The sequence below is a fragment of the Prionailurus bengalensis genome, chromosome D4 (genome assembly GCF_016509475.1).
Source record: "Prionailurus bengalensis isolate Pbe53 chromosome D4, Fcat_Pben_1.1_paternal_pri, whole genome shotgun sequence".
NCBI classification, from domain to species: domain Eukaryota; kingdom Metazoa; phylum Chordata; class Mammalia; order Carnivora; family Felidae; genus Prionailurus; species Prionailurus bengalensis.
In genome coordinates this window covers 19,173,505-19,191,151 of record NC_057359.1, presented here as the reverse complement: position 1 = coordinate 19,191,151, position 17,647 = coordinate 19,173,505, and the positions used below count along the sequence as shown (strand labels likewise).

Genomic DNA, 17,647 nt, shown 5'->3' with positions numbered 1-17,647 from the left:
AATCTCAGGCTGAGAAGATGGTTTTTCAAGCCCAGGCTTCCCCCCCCCCCCACTCCTACCCCAAACCAAAGCATCACTTCCTCCTATATTCCAACTTTACTATTGTAAAAAAAAAAAAAAAAAATATATATATATATATATATATATATATATATATATATATATATATATATATATGTATATCTTACTTCCCTAATCTTAATTCACTGGATTCTGTATGCCCTCTCACCTACAATGACAACTAGTTTCTTCACCCCCTGATTTGTATTGAAGAGACTCCTTTCTTTCTTTTCTTTTTCTTTTCTTTTTCTTTGTTTTTTTTCCTTGCTTTTTTCTTTGCTTTCTTTGCTTTTTTTTTTCTTTCCTCCTTTCCTCCTTTCTCTTTTCCTCCTTTCCTTTCAAGAGAAACAAGGACACAGTGGGGGGGAGGGGAGAGAGAATTCCAAGCAGGTTCCTCGCTGTCAGTACAGAGCCTGATGTGGGGCTCTAACTCAAGATATCATGAGATCATGACCTGAGCCAAAACTGAGAGTTGGATGCTTAACCAACTGAGCCACCCAGTTGCTCCTTTGTTGAAGAGATGCTGTACTTTCTAAGTTCTTCTGTCTCGAGACCATCATTTCTTTTACTGTCCCTGAACTTGAAAGAAGAAAAATTCAGATCACAGACCCAGGAGATGAGAGAGATGAGCTCATGTCTTAATGCTTGTCTGTATTCTGCTTTTGGATATGCTGAGTTTGAACACATCAGTCTAACACTGCTGGCACGTTTTTCCCCCCTTTCTGTGGAAACTTTAGGCCATTTATTGATTTTAAAAAACACAAGATGAAATGGAGTGAATTAAATATGAAGTTCTAATCACAAATCATGAACTAGCAAAAACTCCACTAGCTGCAAACCTTCACATCAAGTACTTGGGTTTAAATGCTGCTGCTTCTAAAACGTCTAAAAGTTGATTGACTCACTCCTTTTTAATAACTTCTCTCTCTTTGTATTTGTCACTGTGGAATTGGGGGGCTATCTATACGTAGCTCATGCATGAAAAAAACTGCTCAAACTTTCCATGACCATTTTCAAATTACCATTCATTTAAGGTAATGAGCAAGTTTTTTCTTCCTTGCAAATTGGTGTTAGAATTGGAGGATGGACAGGCAGAGAAAATGAGGAGGGAAGCTATGGTTTATTTGACCCAAGTTCTACAGGGTAGGACTGGACACTAAAGGTAATGTCTACCAATTGGGAATGGCCCCAGTGAAACAAATTTATTGTATGTGTGTGGGCGTGTGATGAGACACATGTACGCATACCACCCCGGATAATTTGAAATCGATTAGCACTTACAAGGCAGTTTGAATTTGCTATTAGAATTAAACCACTTCTGTCTATGATGGAATTGTGTCTTGGTACAAACCAGAAAATGGCCAGAAAGCTTTTTATCCAAGGAAAGTGTATTTATTTGTTCAAAGTTTTTATCTTGAGTGTCTCAATTTCTGTTTAAAGTCCTCTTCCTCTTCAAGGAGAGTCATGTTGGCCAAAACGAAGGGTTTTGCATTCATTATGATGGTGAAAACTCAGTACCTTAATTTAGATGACATCTCTCAAGCTATAATTAGAAATAATTTCTAATTTGTGTTTTTTCCAGAATTCTAAACATTCCTTATTATACTTACTGCATTGCCTGTTTAATGAATTGCTTTTCCCCTTAATACTCTTTAAAAAAGCTGGATGTTGTCTAAAGCTTTGTGGGTAAATTGCCAAAAACCTTTGGTATGAATCCCAGTTTGGCTTCTAATTTGTAGTGTGACCTTGGGCAAGTCACAAAATCATAGAGGCTCCTCATCCATAAAACACGCAGCCTGGATTGAGCGGTCTATAAATTCTTCTAGCTCTGAGTTGCCATGGTGATTCTTCATTCATAGCATAAGCGTTAGTTACCTTGATGACTCAGGATAGACATGACTGTGTGTGTGTGTGTGTGTGTGTGTGTGTGTGTGTGTGTGTGTGTGTAGCATGCCTCCACAAATGAAGAAATAGTATCTGGTTGCTGTTTGCCTTGGTGATAGATGACAGAAAGAGTTCTTCATATTCCTTTGTTCTCTAATTGTGTTTGAATTTTCATGTAACATGAGACTTGTGCAGGAATCTTAGTGTATTAGAACAGGTTTGTCAGGGACAGAAATGTATTGCATTGGTAATCTGGAACTTCTGATGGTAGAAATATCTGTTGACATAAAGATGACTCCAAAACTAACACTATTTGTCACTAGCCAGAACCCTTCCAGCCTTCAATTTATTTTAAAATAGATAAGCACCTGAATAATAATAAGAATGTAATAATAGTAAGTTTAAAAATCCCTTAGAATTGTATCTGGCATATAGTCAGTGTTCTATATCTACTAATGCATTTCATCTTTGCAAGTTAGGTATGGAATAAACTTTTTTCTATCTTAGGAAAATGAGGTAAAGAAAGACTGAATAAGCTGCCTGAAGCCACTAAGTGTGGGGCTGGGATTTGACTGACCCAGGTAGTTAAGAGTAAGGAATTCCTACAACCTACCACTCTTCCCCACTGCCCCTGGTAAAGAACTCACTATAGAAGCACCTGGATGACTCAGTCACTTAAGTGTCTGACTTGATTTTTCACTCAGGTCATGATCTCATGGTCAAGAGATTGAGCTGGCATCGGGCTCCATGCTAAGCATGGAGCTTGCTTAAGAGTCTCTCCCTCTGTTCCTCCTCTGCTTGTGAACTGCTTACATGTGTGTGCTCTTTCTTGTAAAAACAAACAAAAAACCCTCACAAAAAAACAAAACAAAAACCCTCATTGTAGTGCATCCATAGCTGGATTGGGCATTAGAAGTCTGAATGGAGGAAGGGTTCTGGTGTGTGGTCGTCTGTCTTCCATTACATGCAGTGTGTCCTTGGGTAAGTCCTTCAACCTCACTGAACCAGTGCTATTCAATGGAAATGGAATATTTGCTGGAAGTGTGAGCCACATATGTAACCTCAAACTTTGAAATAGTCCTATTTAAAAAACATAAAAAGAAACTGGTGAAATTGATTTTAATAATTCTATTTAGCCCAATATATCAATATAATTATTCAACATGATCAATAATATTTAGAAATGGGATCTTACATTTTTACACTTTAAATCTATGAAATCTGATGTGGGTTTTACACATAAGCACATCTTGGTTCAGAATATGTCTATTTGAAGTGTTCACTGGCCCTATATAGCTAGAGTCACAGCTCTGAACCCTTGAGAGCTACCATAAAAATGAGACCACAGTGATGGATGATCTCTAAAATGTCAGCTCTGAAGTTCCAGAAATCTATAATGAGAAGTACCTGTACCCCTTAATGGTTTACCATGACATTACTTACTTCTCTGCTTAAGTAGCATGGAGAATGCACTCTAAGATGAAAATTCAACAGTGAAATGATTTTTGAAGCATTACAGAGGCAGTATAATGTCAAGAGACAGATTGAGTAAGGACTTTCAGAAAGTGACTATGCTCTAGTGGGTTAAAAAAAATGATTCCACAAATACCCAAGAGCTTACTATGGGTCAGGTCCTGTTGTAGATCTCTGGGATTCAGAAGAGAACAATTCATGGCCTCTGCCTTTATGATACTTAAACTGAAGTGAGACAATAAATGGATGTGTGGATGGTTTTAGGTTAAGTAAGTACCAGAAGGAAAAGTAGAGTAAGGGGTTATAGAGGAGAAACTGAAGACCCAGGGAGTTGGTAGGTCTGGTTTCAACAGGAAGACTTCTCTGAGGAGGTAACTCTTGAAGTTGGATGTGGTTGAGAGAAGGGACAAGCTTCCTGAAGACCTGGGAAAGTATACGCCAGGGAGGGATACAGGAGTCTAAGCTGGGAAACAGCCCGAGGTGGAAGAGACTCCATGGTGTTGACGAAGAACTAAAGGCATTGTGCTGAGTTGAGCGAGGAGGTGACAGGAAGCATAGTTGGGGAAGTAGGAGTTTGGATTTCATTTTAAGTGCCATAGAAGGCCCAGAGAGAACCAAGGTTGGCAGAGAGGTTGATTGGCTTGTTTTTATGAAAAAACTCTGACTGGTGGACAGAGAATAGTCAGTGTTTGGTCAAAAGACATCCAGATGGCCAACAGACACATGAAAAGATGCTCAACATCACTCATCAGGGAAGTGAAAGTCAAAACCACAATGAGATAATCCCTCATACCCGTCAGAGTGGCTAAAAATGAACAACTCTGGCAACAACAGATGTTGGCAAGGATGCAGGGACAGGGGATCTCTTTTGCACTGCTGGTGGGAATGCAAACTGGTGCAGTCACTCTGGAAGATAGTATGGGGGTTCCTCAAAAAATTAAAAATAGGGCTACCCTACAACCCAGTTATTGCACTGCTAGGTATTTATTCACAGGATAAAAAATGTTGATTCAAAGGGGCACATGCTCCCCAATGTTTATACCAGCACTATGAACAATAGCCAAATTATGGAAAGAGCCCAAATGTCCATTGACTGATGAATGGATAAAGAAGAGGTGGTGTGTATGTATATACAATTATATATATGTATATATGTAACATATACACACACAATGGAATATTACTTGGTAATCAAAAGGAATGAAATCTTGCCATTTGCAGCAACAACATGGATGGAACTAGAATGTATTCTGCTATTCTGACATCAGAGAAAAATACAATATGATTTCACTCGTGTGGAATCAAAGAAACCAAACAGATGAACATAGGGGAAGGGAAGGGAAAATAAGATAAAAAGAGGGAGGCAAACCATAAGACACTCTTAAATACAGTGAACAAACTTGAGGGTTGCTGGGGGGGGGTGTTGGGTGGGGGGATGGGCTAAATGGGTGAGGGGCATTAAGGAGGGCAGTTGTTGGGATGAGTACTGGGTGTTATACAAATCACTAAATTCTCCTGAAACCATTATTAGACTATATGTTAACTAACTTGGATTCAAATTTTAAAAGATTATTTGGTCTTCCTGCTCCCACTCTGACCAATCAGGATACCACAGGATAGTCTAGGTGACTTTTCATGGTGACTTGGAATAGTATGGGAGTTAGGGAGGTTGACTGAGTTGGTTAGGTTGCATATATGTGTTGAAGGTAGACTTGATTGGATGTATTGGTAGATGGCCCAGGGGTATGCAAGGATAGAATCCAAATGGCCCCTGGGTTTTTGGCTTGAATGACTGGGTCAATGGTGGTGCCATTTACCCAGATGGTGATACTGAGGGGAAAAATGGGTTTGGCAGCAACAAGGGGTTAAGGGGATAGGGAATCAACTGTTCTATTTTTAGACTTTTTGAGATAGGTTTATATGAATTTAGACAGCAGGATTGAAATTGGGGTAGAGAGGTTTATGGTCTTTATCTTAGGCATTCAGAGAGAAGACTTTGCTGTGGTTTCATCTGAGTACTGACTTTGTTTTCTCCAGGATAAAGATGAGGCCTTTATGACACTTAGTTTTGGATAATGATAGAAGTGTTAGGGCTAGGAATCATGACTTAAAGAAATGTTTTCCCTCTAGTGTTAGAAGGTTTTGGCTCTGGGCTTGAGAAAGAGCTGGAACCAGTGCTAGTAATGAGCTGGTGAGCATGAGCACACCTATAGTAGGGGTTAAACACTGACCTATTCTTATGCTAATTGGTAAATAGCCATCAGCCACAGCACCCTTTCCCCCTGAGGCTATCAACCTAGTCATCAGGGCTTCATCTCTGGAACACTCTAGACCTCTCTCTACTAAGTAATGCCTCACACTGCAGTTAACTTGCTTGGCCCCATTCCACCCACTTAGGTGGAACAGCAACTGTTCTGATTGGTCAGTGCTCATACCGTGCCATATGCATCACTAACCTTTTGAGTATTACCTATGGTTCTACCCTAAGTGGGCCATGACCAAACCATTGGAATGGGAAAGAACCACCTTCATGAACTGGTCACTTTGAAAAAATCTGAGGTGTTGAAATCCTTCATCTCTTGCATGAATTATGTTTCCTTTTACTTTATTCTGTGAACACCACACATATTTGATCTAGTAGTGAAGTTGACAAGGCCTTACATGCTTAGATTACTTGTATCCTGGCATAAATATTGCAGACTGAAGACTCCCTGTATTACTCTGTGACCAAGAACTAGGAAATTTCAGACCGAGCCTCTATTCCTTCATACCATGTTTATACCATAAGCTGTGGCTCCAAGACTGAGGAAATACTTGATTTACTATAACAAAACAAAAGAGCTTGCTTGCTCCCTTTGACTCCATGTTCTCTCTTGTACTCTGGGCTTTCTCTGATAAAAGATGAAAAGAACCCCCAAAGAACTGATGATTCTGTACTACCTTGAAAGCTTGAATTCATAGTGAAGTCTTGGGCCTGGTAAAATTCTTGAGTCATTATTTAAACAACTACATTTAAATGTAACATAAATATAATATGCAAATATCTATATAATTCCATGTATTTCATTTTCAACTACCAACACTGAGCTGGGATATTCTCAGTATAGACTGCATATGATGATAAAGAAGTTGGTGAAGGGATAAAAAGCCTTGTGACATGGGGTGAGGGGAGTGAATTCAGTTCCTGCTTGCCCATTCTGCTCTAACAGAGGGTCCCATCCTCTTGGAGAGGGGACACAAACATGGAGTGGTGATGTACTGAAGGATGAAACACTTGCCGATTGCCTGGTGAGGGCAGAGAAGAATGTGCTATTTCCCAAGACTTTGGGCCAGAGGTGGGAAGAACTGATCAAGATCTTGACATATCCATGGTACTTGAGTAGAAAAAGAGAGGAGGCACTTCTGATATTCTAGACTGTAAATAAATGTCCCTTCTGACTGATTTCTCTTCAATGGCTTAAAAAACATTTTCTCTTACCTCTCAGTTGGGGATAATTGATGAGAGGCACTGGGAGAATTTATTCTCTGAAAAGTTGAAGGGATCATGTGGCCAGTCACATTTCTTACTGTATAAAGGTTCTATGATAGTGTTCTTGGCACATCTGTTTCAACAATTTGAGAACTTTATTCCACTGGCAGTTGAGAACTTTCTCTATGCCAAGAACTGCATGTACAGAGAAAAGATAGACAAATGTAAGTGGATTTTTGGTTAAACTAGACTTTTAAACCCCTTGGTCTTTCCAAGTCTATAACCCTTTAGGAGGCAGGCTGGCTTCTGTTGCTTTACATACTTTTGGCATTTACATTTGAGAGTATTTGCAATCTATCACACCCATCTTCCTCTTTGAGGACTATATTCTTTTTGATTAGATCAGCTGATAGGCTCTGGCTGTGGAAAATCCAGGTAGTGGATGGTGCAGCGAGAATGCTAAGGAGAGGTGAGGAAGGCCAAGTTGATGGGTAATACAGAACTGAAGTGGAGGAGAGGAAAGATGGGAAAAAGCCAAGTCAGGAGGGCTTCTCTGGATGGGGTGTTGAGACTAGGAAAGTGTCAAGGAACATTTTTCTGATTGTGGAAAATACTAAAAGTAACAGTGATGAAGAGCGATCATTCTGAGAGTACATTCTGAAAGTTAAGAATTCACCTCCCTGTTGGCATTTTGTAAACATTGGGATGGAATTGGAGAATTAAATCCACATTAGTTGACTCATTAGTGGTTATTTGAATGTGACACACTGTCAAAATTGAGGCTCATGGGGCACCAGGGTTTAGAGAAATACACTGAAAACACCAAGATAGGAGATTTGGGCCCAGACACCCCAAGAATGGAGGAGCCAGGGCGGTTTGGCTGGCTGTATAACAGCCACAGTGATGTGGATGGGACATGTGTCTAGTGTTGGTCATTGGAATGTGGGAGCAAGTGATGTGTACCATTTCCATTTGTTAATTGGTACATCAGGATAAAATGGTTTTTAAGCCATTAAAGGGAAATCGATCTTCAGAAAATTACTTACAGTCTTCCCTTTCTACCTAGGGAAGTACCACCTCTTTGGCAATAAAAAATATGTAGCCCATAATAAATCCCCTAGTCACAGTCCTCTTAATCTTTTTCTGTAGTCACATTTGAGTCCATTAGCTAAAGAGAGCAATGCTACAAGATTCACACTGTCCGGTGGCTTGAGTCATCACTTGGGAGGAAAGCTGCCCAACTATGAACAGGGACATTGGGCTTGATATATGGGAGTGAAAAATAAGTTTTTGCTATGTTAAGTCACCAAGATCTTGGGTTTTATTCGTTGCTGCAACAGAACCTTGCCTTCTCTACTGGTCTATTTTTAAACAAGTTCAACAATAACCCCTCTGCTCCCCTCACTGACTGCACTGTTAGCTGCTGCTGCTGTTTCTTCCCTTATACTGTGGGAGGAACAGCTGTTAATCTTTAAGGAAAATGATGCTGTCATCTCCAACATGTTTTCCAACTGGATTAAAATTTTTTTTTTAATTTACTTAAAAAAATTTTTTTTACTGTTTATTTTTGAGAGAGACAACATGAGCAGGGGAGGGACAGAGAGAAAGGGAGACACGGAATCTGAAGCAGGCTCCAGGCTCTGAACTGTCAGCACAGAGCCCAACACACAGCTTGAACTCGTCAACTGCGAGATCATGACCTGAGCTGAAATAGGATACTTAACCGACTAAGCCACCCAGGCACCCTGAATTTTACTCATTTTGATAGAATGTACGAACAGGGGAGGGGCAGAGAGTGAGGGAGAGAGAATCCCAAGCAAGCCCCACATTATGAGCACATAGCCCAACATGGGGCTCGATCTCACTAGCCATGAGGTGAAGACCTGACCTGAAATCCAGAATGGAATGCTTAATCAGTTGAGCCAGCCAGGAGCCCCTTTCCCAACTGGATTCACATTCTTAATGATCCTGCTTTGTTCTAGGGGAAGACTGGGGTAGGGGGGGAAGCATATGGAGCAATTCAGTGGCAAATGGTTAGCACATACCGAACTATAATGGAATTTTCCTGAGGCCAGTTCATGTTCTACAAGCCCATGAATGAGTGTTTGTCTTACTTTGTTTTGCCCGTGTGTCTTTGTATTTGTTTGCACTTGGTTTTTGTTTTTGTGTTTTTATTACATATTTGGTCTGGTTTTAGACTCAAAGAGCACAAGATCTTGCAGGGAAGCTTTTGGCCTTGCTAGATACAGGTTGTTAGGAGCTTCTTACCCTTCTGGGTTGGTAGAAATGATCTGGAACATGATCTTGGGGGGGGGGGGGGAACCTTTTCCATAGTTGTGTCATCTTGGCTACCTGCTAGCTATGGTCTTGGGGAGGATTTTGCTTTTGCTTCTGTAGATGGGTGTGATCTTATTGATTTATTTTTTTTCAGAGACAAAATAGTAGATTTTGTCCGAGCTCAGTCTTGGGTGTCTATATTCCATCTGTTACTTTCTGTCTATATGACCCTTGATGAGTAACTTAATTTTTTTAGGACTCTATTTCCTTATTTGTAAAATCAAGTAAGATTAACATATAGGTCTTTTGCATAGCTTCTACTTAAAAAAAATTTTTTTTAATCTTTATTTTTGAGAAAGAGACAGAGTGTGAGCAGGGGAGGAGCAGAGAAAGAGGGAGACACGGAATCTGAAGCAGGCTCCAGGCTCTGAGCTGTCAGCACAGAGCCCATTGCAGGGCTCGAACCAATGAATTGCAAGATCATAACCTGAGCCACAGTCGGACGTTCAGCCGACTGAACCACCCAGGTGCCCTGCTTCTGATTTTAAATAAGCATTCAGTAGCTTTTTTGTTTATATTTTCATTGGCACTACTATGTTTCCTCTTTAGTTTTTCTTTTTTTTTTTTCAGTTGTGTGTTGATATGGGTCCTTAGTACTTTGTTGGGGCACTTGAAATTTAGAAAATTCTAGATCATGAGAGCATTCTGAGTACATTTGTGAACATAATAGCAGCTCATTGTAGAAGTCCAAATGGCTAAATGCTGTTTGGGTCACACAGAAATATCATCATCTCATTTTTAGCTTGAACATCAGGCTGTGTTGGGTGCAAGAAGAAAGACAAGTTACCCAAATCCACCACCAGCAGAATAATGAATTCTCACTTGTGTTGCCTTGCTTTGCCTCTTCCTTTTTTCCTGGGAGTGACATGTAAGAAAAGGGCTGGAGAGAGTGCAGTACAAATGGAGGGTAAAGTCAAGGGATATTCATTGTCTGAAATCTCTCCTTTCCACCTCACTGGCCAGAGTTGGGAGGCAATTTCCCATGGACCTCTCATGATTCTGCATGTCTTGTAAGCGAGCTACTGATGGCCTTTTTCCAGTACTTTATTTTCAAGGATGTTGGTATAATAAACAGTCTGAAAGATAAAGTGTCTTTCTCCAGATAAAAAACAGGTTGTCTTATTGCCCACTATATAGAATTTAAGTTTCCTAAGCCCAGGATTTTCCTATAATGCAGCCATAGAGCTTTAAGGCATCCATCTGGTCCTGTTCACATGGGCTTCTTGGGACTTTGGAGGCAAAAGAACTGATAAAAGTTTGCCGATGCTCATGGTTCTTTCTATATTAGGAGCAATAAAGTTCATTGTCTTGGACCCTGGAGTCTCATGTCTTCTGCCATTGTGCATGAAAGCTGTGGCAGCTAACTTGTTAGAGTCAGATCTCAGATCTTTCTTATTTATTTTTATGTTTTATTTATTTAGAGCAGGAGCCAGAGAGGCAGAGAGAGAGAGAGAGGGAGGGAGGGAGGGGGAGAGAGAGAGACTCCCAAGCAGGCCTTGCACTGTCAGCGCAGAGCCTAATGTGTGGCTCAGACCCACGAACCATGAGATCATGACCTTAGCTAAAACCAAGAGTTGAAGGCTTAACCCACTGAGCCACTTTGGTGCTCAAGATCTTTCTTAGTTCTTGACAGCCATCATCTTACTTTGCTTTTAAGGCAACTCGAAAACTATTGAGAATAAGACTGGCTAAAACAAATGTAGCTGGATTAAAGCCATAAGCTATGTGGTACAGTCTTAGTGTTTCTTTACCACTTCTCATTCCTCATCCTCTATCTTAATATAACATTGTTAAAAGCCCAGTTTGACAAGGGCAAAATCATCCTCAAGGGGAGAGGGACAACCTTGGTTGAAACCAGAACCCTTTTTAATACAAGTGAGATGAGGGAAAATAAGGGCATTAATATGGTTTTTTTTTAATGTTTTTAACTTTTAAAATTTATTTTTGACAGAGAGGGGTGGGGGGAGAGAGACAAAGCATGAGTTGGGGAGGGGCAGAGAGAGAGGGAGACACAGAATCTGAAACAAGCTCCAGGCTCTGAGTTGTCAGCACAGAGCCCGATGTGGGGCTCGAACTCAAAAACCATGAGATAATGACCTGAGTCGAAGTTGGATGCTCAATTGCTTGAGTCACCCAGGCACCCTGGGGCATTAATATGTTAAATCCTCTCTGCTCCATCACAAGTAAGAGTCCAGTCTTTTTAATTTTTTTTTAAATCTTATTTTTGAGAGAGGGGGAGACAGAGTATGAGTGGGGTAGAAGCAGAGAGAGAAGGAGACACAGAATCCAAAGCAGGCTTCAGGTTCTGACTTGTCAATGCAGAGCCCGATGTGGGGCTTGAACTCAGACTGTGAGATCATGACCTAAGCCGGGTGTTGGACGCTTAACCAACTGAGTCACCTAGGTGCCCCCAAGAGTCCAATCTTCTATCTCACAAATTGTTAAAATAGATGATTCTTGTTTTTCTCTGCTCTAGTCTAGAACGTAACAAAAATATATAACAGAAGTAGTTTATTTAGTTATCTGTATTTAATCAAACTCTTACAGATGTTGGCATTATTGAATGAATGGCTTATTTAGCTTTGTTTGGTGAGTGTAGAGGAGCATGTTTTGGACTGAATGGTTGTGTTCCTCCTAGATTCATAGGATGAAGACTTAATCCTTAATGTGATATATTTGAAGATAAGCCTTGAGGAGGCAGATACGGTCAGATGTGGTTATGAGAGTGGGGCTCTACTCCAGTCAGATGAGTGATCTCATGAAGAGACACCAGAGAGCTTGTGCAGTTGTGCTCTTTGTCTGCCCCCGCCTGTCTCTCTCTCCCCCCATTGTCTGAGGACACCTTGAGAAGGTAGCCATCTACAAGCCAGGAAGAAAGCTCTTCACAGGAATAGCAGTGATCAGCACCTTGATCTTGGACTTCCCAGCCTCCAGAAATAGAAATTTCTTTTGGTTAAGCTCCCTAATCTGTGATATTTTGTTATGGCGGCCCTAAGAAACGAATAGAGAGCAGCATGTATGCATTGAAGGGATACTGGGCAGTCAGAAATGTTGATGAAGGTCTTGGGAGTTGGTCTCCTTAGGAAACTAACTTCTGGTTTCATAGCCATTCTTTATGAGGCACAGATGATGTTAAGCTGCCTAAGGCATACCTGAATGGGTTGGACCCAGCATGCCTTCCTCTAGAACTTTGACTAAGCCATCCCAACTCCCATTCATGCGTACTTGAGTCATCTACCTCAAAGAGTGTTTTCCGCAAGCCACCTTCCCTGTTCATTGATTAACGGTGGGGTTTCCCTCCCTGGAATTTCACTTACTCTGATTTCTTACTCATGCCTTTTCAGCATGTCCCTTGTTATCTCTGTTGTGTATGAGCCAGTGACTAACTTGAAACTCTCGTACTCTATTTATGTGGTAATCTGTTCATTCTTTTATTATAATAGATTGATGAAGCTCCATAGAACCTCAAATCATTTTATGCAAATCCGTTGTTTTCCCAAGTTTCCTTATAGAGATAAGGAAGGGGAGGTGTCTTAGCTTGAGCTGCTGTAACAAAATAGCACAGACTGGGTGACTTAAAACAGCTGACATTTATTGTTCAGTTCTGGAGGCAGGGACCCAAGATCATGGTGCCATCATGGTTGAGTTCTGGTGAGAGCCATCTTCCTGACTTAGGGATGGCCACTTTGTGGATGTATCCTGATGTGGTAGAGAAAGGAAGCTCTTCTGTCTCTCCATCTTCTTAGAAGGGCACTCATCCCATCATGGGTACTTTACCCCTATGACCTCATATAAACCAAATTAACTCCCAAAGCCCCCACCTCCTAATATTATCCTACTAAGGTTTAGGGATTTAACGTAAGAATTTTGCAAGGACCCAGACACTCGTTGGAAAACAAAAGGCTTCGGATGAAGTTTTGGAGCCATAGAGCACTTTGTTCTTGCGCATCTACCCAGAAAAGAATTCTTCCATGAGCTGCAACTAATTAAGCTCTTTATAGCGCATTTCATGGCAGCGTTCATGCAACAATTCTCTTTTGAGCCTTTGCTAAGACACACTGGGTATACCAATATGCAGAAGACACAGCATCTGAAAATGGATCTCAGTTTTGCTATTCGTTATACACTCGTTTTAATGGTAATGGCCACTAAACTTCTAAAAAGAAGGAAGCTGTACATATTAATGAAGAAATAATCCAATAGGTTGAGTTTCTGGTTTTGTATAATCACAGGACAATATCCATTAACTATCTCCAAAAATAACAACCACCTTAATGGGTTTGTAGGGAGAGACGTTGCTTGACTTGAAAGAGATTTGTACATACTTGGACTAAAAAGATTTATTAAAAAGGAATCTTGTTTTTTTTTAATCATAGTAATTGGAAAATTACCTTCTTTGAATTCTCTTTAGGATAGGAGTTTTTTTTTCTTAGAAAAAAATAATTGCTGGTAATTTTTTGAGAATAATTAGATGCCTTGTTCTGGGTCAAGATCCTAAAAGAGAATAGTTTTCCTTCTTTTTGGAGAATAATAAAGCACTTAAAATGTTTCTGCTAGATTTCATGGCTGCTCACCTTAGGATCTAGTTCATTAGGCTTTCTGCCTGCTACCTCTTTTGTTAAAGGGAAAAGGAGAGGTGTCTCAGTATATTACACTTATCGGAAATTATTCTTTGCTGGGGCACCTGGGTGGCTCAGTTGGTTAAGCGTCCGATACTTGGTTTCAGCTCAGGTCATGATCCCACAGTTTTGAGTTTGAGCACTGCATCAGGTTCTGTGCACTGACTGGGTGGAGTTTGCTTGGGATTCTCCCTCTCTCCTTCCATTCCTCTCTCCCCCTCTCTCTCTCTGACCCTCCCTGGCTCCCACTCTGTCTGTCTCTCTTGCTCAAAAAAATAAAATTGCTCTTTGCCATTGCATAGTCTTGGATAGTCTTTTACCAAGTTTTGTTTCTGGAATGGAAAAGTAATACTGCTTATAATAGGATCTGAGAACACGGGAGGAACTTAGAAATCATATAGTTGAACTTGATATCTCAAATTGAGGTAACCAGCACCCAAAGAGGAAACTTCATAATTCATAAAGACCCAGAACTAGAACCAAGGTTCCTTGGCTTCCAGTCCATTGTGGTTTCTGCCTCTTTTCTTCCCTCTTTTCTCATTGGATGGGCCTGTGTCATCCCTCTTTCATCCTCATCCATGGTAGAGGACAGAAACAAACAGCAAATCTCATGGCAATGCTGATGCAGTGATTGTTCTTGGAGCCTCCTCCATGATTCAAAGCTATATGCAACATGTCACCAGAAAACAGATATTAACCTCTGGGAAAATTCCACAAATGTTTATGGAGCATTTCTTTGTGCCGTGTGCAATGTAGGTTCCACATCCATCCCTGATGATCATGCCAAGTAGACATTCTTGCTCAGATTCTTCTTCATGGGATGGGGAGAAAAAAGAAAATCCTGACGGTGACTCTAGTGTGGGAAGGTGTCTGCTAGTCCAGTGAAGAGACGATGGGGGTTTACTCTGCCTCAGAGTACAGAGGTCCAGTTCCTGAAACACGGGCGAGTTGTAAAGCTGTGTGCTAGGTTATTCTTTCTCTTTGACTTAGCCTAAGAGAAGTTTCTCTGGGGTTTCCAGCCTCTTCTTCCTTGACCTTTTCACCTTCTGCTCATTCTTTCCCTTACCAGAACTTTGGAACATACTTTCCCATGCACCTGCTGGCTTCCCTGCATGAAGGGAAGACTCCGTTGCTGGGCATTTGCAGCTTATAATTGAAGCCAATCATTCTTGTTTACCAGGGCTATTTATTTTTTAAGCCTAACCTCCGGAAGTTGTGGAAGGAAAGCTTTATTCATGGAAGGGCAGGGACCCAAGCTTTTAAAAATCTGGAGTGGCTGTGAAGTCTTCTGTGTATCAACATCTTCATCCAAGCACTTAAAGTTGAAGTAAGGAGTCTCTTGTGGCCATCTTTCCATCCTAGGATTGGTAATCTTTTCAGTCAACATAGCTGAGATGCAGATAGACTCTTTATTGTAGAAAATTTGACAAATATATGAACAAAATGGAGCACTGGTTCCCTTAGTCATGTTAGCCCAGTTGGTCTTGCATATTTAAATATTGTAATTTGGGGCACCTGGGTGGCTGTCTCCATTGAGTGTCAGACTCTTGATTTTGGTTCAGGTCATAATCTCATGATATGTGGGACGGAGCCCCAGCTCAGGCTCTGCTGACAACTCAGACTGCTTGGGGGGTCTCCTCCCTCTCTCTCTCTGCCTGCCTGCCTTTCCCCTACATGTGTGCATTCCCTCTCCCTCTCCCTCTCCAATCTCAAATCTCCTCTCTATCTCAAATAAACATTAAAAAAAAATAGTAAATATTTTAGTTAAAAATGAACGGTGAGGTATTTAGGTAGTTTTTATAGGGTTATAGACCAATTTTTATTAAGTTGGACTGTTGGGCAATGCTGAAATCAATGAGGGTAGAAAAAATAATTGTTACCATCCTACAGTTCACATAGTGATTTCCTCTCTTTAGTTTGATCCTTACAATGATCCAATAGGCAGTCAGGCATTATTTGTATGTTCCTTTTCAGAAACTCAGACACCTTTTAAAAATGTTTGGTGTTTGTTTAATACTGAGAGACAGAGTGTGAGTGGGGGAGGGGCAGAGAGAGGGAGACACAGAATCCGAAGCAGGCTCTGGGCTCTGAGCTGTCAGCACAGACCATGAGATCATGACCTGAGCTGAAATCAGACATTCAACTGACTGAGCTACCCGGGTGCCCCAAAACTCAGACACCTTTAACCAAAGGTGGACCCATGACTTGATCCTGGAATTTGGAGCTCTGTATTATGTGTTTTTGCTTCATGTTCTTCTGCTTCCTTGATAAGAACTGAAATGTAGGCCAGCAGGACTACCTGGTGGTGAGTGATGAGAGAAGCCAGGTGAAGTTGATCATGCCATGTTTTCAGACCATATCCATGGCAACCTGGACTTGAGAGAGTAATTGGCCAGTCCTGTTGCCCGTGTGACCAGATTCACCTTAGTGATGATGTGTGTAAGGAATAGCATCCGCTCAAAATCCCGCTCTCCTTGGCTGACTTTGCACTTCTACCTAGGGTTTTACCAAAATGAGAGTGGCTCAGCTTGAACTTTTGAAGTCGTCACTTTAATTGGTTTTGGGAACCTCTTTTTCCACCAGATAGGTGCTTCTAAATACAAATCACGGACTGTCCTCCTGTGAGAGCTTGTCATTGCTCTAGTTTTGGGCATAGCAGAACTGAATATCTCAAACTTGTTCATCAGAGTATCCTTAACAGCAGAGGAGAATAAAGGATGCATCCTGGACATAAGCTCAAGCAACCGTGTGTCAGCAGGAAATATCTCTGAAATCTCACGGTCATGAAAATTAATGGGGAGCTTATATGATGCTCTGAAATACTTATTTCTACATTAAAGATTACAGGGGCGCCAGGGTGGCTCAGTTGGTTAAGCGTCCAACTTCGGCTCAGGTCATGATCTCATGGTTCTTGAGTTTGAGCCCCGTGTCCAGCTCTGTGCTGACAGCTCAGATCCTGGAGCCTGCTTTGGATTCTGTGTTTCCCTCTCTGCCCTTCCCCTGCTCATGCTCTGTCTCCCTCTCTCTCAAAAATTAATCAACATTAAAAAAAAATTTCCAGATGAATTATGGTGAGTGATGGTGACATTTTGTCTGTGACTCTGTGTACCCAGCTGCCCTTAGGTTGTTCTTCCCCGATTGAATAAGCATAGACCCAAGCTAACACTGGAGCTCCTCCTGTTTCCATCAGGACTATAGGATTCTGGGGTCATTCCTGATAAACAGGTAGGTGTAGTTTGGGGTCTGCATCAATGGCTCTTAGATAATTACAGTCACCAGACCCAAATGTTACATCCCACACCAACTTGTCATTTTCCACACACGAACCATCACAGTGGAATAGCTAGGAGGAAGGACATTGCTTTAGTTAACAGGAGGAAGTGATGTCTGGTTTTAATATAAATGTAATTGTTCTTGGGAGAAGAATCTAACCATGCCCATGTTACTTCAGTATGAGCCTGCTGACTGGGTCAAACTTTGACAACCATTGATTTGTCTGGAGTCTGGTGTGACCAGATGTTTGCCCTACTTTAAAGAAGGCAATAAATAGCTGGCAGTGAGGAAATCAAATCCATTGCATGTAGGGCGTTTATGAGTTGGGTGCCAGGTTAAATAATATTCAGGAGTGGCTACATAATTGGTGGGCCGGTGCAAAATGAAATTGTCACATCCTCTCCAAAAATTAGAGATTGCAAGATAGCAACAACAGAGCATTAAATCAAGCACAGAGCCCTCTCTGCATGAAGCCCTGTACAATTGACAGCCTGATCAAGTTTGTTAGGTTGGGAAAGTTCTGTGTCTAGCT

The 17,647-nt window shown here is 41.1% G+C and overlaps 1 protein-coding gene across 1 annotated transcript in view; it reads left to right on the top strand.

Annotated features, from left to right (window-relative positions):
• GNA14 (G protein subunit alpha 14) overlaps positions 1 to 17,647 on the top strand; it is a 205,561-nt gene that overhangs the window by 21,684 nt on the left and 166,230 nt on the right. The window lies entirely within an intron of this gene.